This window comes from Epinephelus moara, chromosome 24, assembly GCF_006386435.1.
Source record: "Epinephelus moara isolate mb chromosome 24, YSFRI_EMoa_1.0, whole genome shotgun sequence".
Lineage (NCBI taxonomy): Eukaryota > Metazoa > Chordata > Actinopteri > Perciformes > Serranidae > Epinephelus > Epinephelus moara.
Genome location: NC_065529.1, coordinates 9,080,614 through 9,083,091, shown reverse-complemented (window position 1 = coordinate 9,083,091; position 2,478 = coordinate 9,080,614).

Sequence of the window (2,478 nt, the reverse complement as noted above, 5' to 3'; positions counted from 1 at the left end):
TATATATTTATTTATGTTTATGTTTGTTAATAATTCCTGTTTATTTAACTATATATTTGTTAATACTACTGTTTAAATTTCTTATATTTTCACGTATCTTTCCTCTCTTGCAAGTGGCACCTGTAACATAAATAATTTCCCCTCGGGGATCAATAAAGTATTTCTGATTCTGATTCTGATTCTGATATTATCAAATGTACGTTGTTGTATAAAAAGACAATATTATGTTAACAGACTGTAGTTTCCTACTGCCTCTCTGCTCTAAATGTCAGAGCTCTGCTAGTAAAGTGTGCATCCAGGCTCCAGCCGTGCAGTGCGCACTGCACATCCAAGGAGCTAGGAGCAGGTGGAAGACCTAATAATGTCGCAAAAAAGGACATACCCTTCAGGGGCAGAAGAAAGAGAAAGGAAGAAAGGAAGAGGAGAAAAAACAACAAGATAAAGGTATGTTTGCATGTCTTGGTAATGAAACGTTTGGTGTCAAGGAGATTTTGAAAAGTTTCTTCAAATTAGGAAAGTCCCTAATTATTGTTGATATTTTGTTCCAACTACGTTAGCCTATAATAGCAAATTAGCTAGCTAACATTAGTTCAAAACTAGAGAAATTTCTCTTTTAACTGGTAGGTTAGATAGCTTACTATAGAGTGCCAAAGTCACGCCCCTTCCAGTGAAGCTTATGGGACCTTAGATCGGAAAAAATATGAATGGTAGTGAATGAGGAGAGAAATATTATCTTTTGGTCCCGTTTAGTTGTGACATGAAATCCAAATATGTCGTTAATGAATTTAAAACATAAATTCTAAGGTCAAGAAAGTCATACTTTGTGGTAAAACTGTTGAGATATAAGCTTTTGAAAAAAAAACGTAATTAGACTGCAACCTGGAACAAAACACACAGACATCTTCAATCATAAATCGATTAATCATGAAACAGTGGAAGCGAGCGCAAGCTATGACGTCACAAATGCGACCTCCTCCTGTGTACTCTTGAGTCTTTCTAATTAAAAAGCTTATATCTCAACAGTTTTACCACAAAGTATGACTTTCTTGAGCTTACAATTTATGTTTTAAATTCATTAACAACATATTTAGATTTCATGTCGCAACTCAAACGGTAACAAAAGATAATTTTGCTCTCCCCGTTCACTGCCATTCATATTTTTTCCGATCTATGGTCCCATGAGCTTCACCGGAAGGGGCGTAACTTCGGCACTCTATTCAAGCTAACGTTTTTGTGTTTGTGTAATAATTTGAATAAGTTGATTCTCGGTATACCTATATGCCGAGAATATATATATATATGTATATTCTGGCACGTTTTTGGGCATCAAAACAACGTTTTTGATAACAACGTTTGATAGCAAATGTTAACAACTAACGTGCTCCTGGGGAAGCAAAACGTTGTTTTGATGCCCAAAAGCTTTTGTTGTTGTTTTTCATCTTAGGTCCATCTCCATCCTTTGCTCCATCCACAGTGCCCACTGTCCCCTCTGTGTTGCAGTTTATTTAAAACAAAAAATAATAAAGCAGATTGTGTTTACAGTAAATGACTGGTTTATTTTGTTACGTTTAGTTGGCCTAGATGACATTCGGTATCCCATTTAGTACTATATCACTTTGAATATTAAGTGTAAATTAACCCCAGGCTGCTCTTGTAGCTGAATTTGCTAACATTTCAGATTAAAAACCATAAATGGGTAAAACATGCCAGGCTGCTCTTTGAGGTTTTATGTATTGATTCTCTGTGTGGCCAGTAGGGGGAGTTGCTGACTTTGCCAAATATTAATTGAAAGATTTCTTGAGCAAGATTTGAAATCTGTTGTCTACTTCCATGGCCTTAATCACTATGGATTACAGTCTCACTACAAAAAAATTTTTCTCACATGTAGTTTTATAAGTGTATCCGTAATGACAGAGTAGAACATGAAATAACTTACAGTAGGTGTGTGAATGATCAATAATCAGTATTACTGGCAGTAATAGAGCTCCCCAAAATCAAATTTTGCTTAGGGCCCCATGGAGGCTTGGGTCGGCCCTGGTGGTGAACCTGGCCACATTGCTGAATATTGTCCGAAATTGTGAGCAGATCCCGATTGGGCAGAACGTGGTTGTGGTATACAGCCCATCCAACAGAGGGTGGAAGCCCAGTAAATCCATGGAGTGCCCAGAAAATCCCACAGGGGAGGATCAGCTTTCAATAAAATTTGATGAGAAGGCTTTGTGGAGGTCACATTAAGATTTTTGGTCGCACGAGTAACTCTACTGACCATTCTGATCTCAGAAGTGCACAGTGCAGATCATCTTGCAAGGGGGAAAGTGTTAAAAAAGATAAAACAGCAAGGATACTGGTCACCATACATGCAAGCCACAGTTGATGAAGTACTAAACCAATTCAATTCAATTCAATTTTATTTATAAAGCCCAATATCACAAATCACAATTTGCCTCACAGGGCTTTACAGCATACGACATCCCTCTG